This window comes from Colobus angolensis, unplaced genomic scaffold (assembly GCF_000951035.1).
Source record: "Colobus angolensis palliatus isolate OR3802 unplaced genomic scaffold, Cang.pa_1.0 Scaffold100, whole genome shotgun sequence".
Lineage (NCBI taxonomy): Eukaryota > Metazoa > Chordata > Mammalia > Primates > Cercopithecidae > Colobus > Colobus angolensis.
This window is the reverse complement of record NW_012110920.1, coordinates 3,027,180-3,027,717: the sequence shown is the minus strand read 5'-3', so window position 1 is coordinate 3,027,717 and position 538 is coordinate 3,027,180.

The following is a 538-nucleotide window of genomic DNA, read 5'->3' as shown; positions in this document are numbered from 1 at the left end:
GTAGGGTCCTTTCCATCGAGGCTCTAGTCCTTGAGTGCGATGCCGTCTAACGTAGACAGAGTCTCCCACCTGGAAGGGGTGACTGGCCTGTGGATGTCCTGGTTGGTACAGTTCTGCCAAGGGGGCCCAGATTTGGGCCTGTACTGCTTGGAGTCCTTTTAGCTTGGCTTGTAGGTCAGTCTTAGGATCGGAGGGGGAGAAGGAGTTAAGCAAGGTTGACAAAGGGGGAGGTCCTCCGTAGAGGATTTCATATGGAGTGAGCCCAAAACGGTTAGGCGTATTTCGGGCCCTTAACAGAGCTAAGGATAGGAGGCGTCTCCAATCTTTTAAACCAGTCTCTAAGATCAATTTGGTAAGGGTCTCTTTTATTGTTCTATTCATTCTTTCTACCTGTCCTGAGCTCTGGGGTCTATAGGCACAATGTAATTTCCAATTAATCCCCAATATCCTGGCGAGCCCCTGACTTACCTGAGAAACGAAGGCCGGCCCGTTGTCTGACCCAATTACCTTGGGAAGTCCAAATCTAGGAAAGATTTCT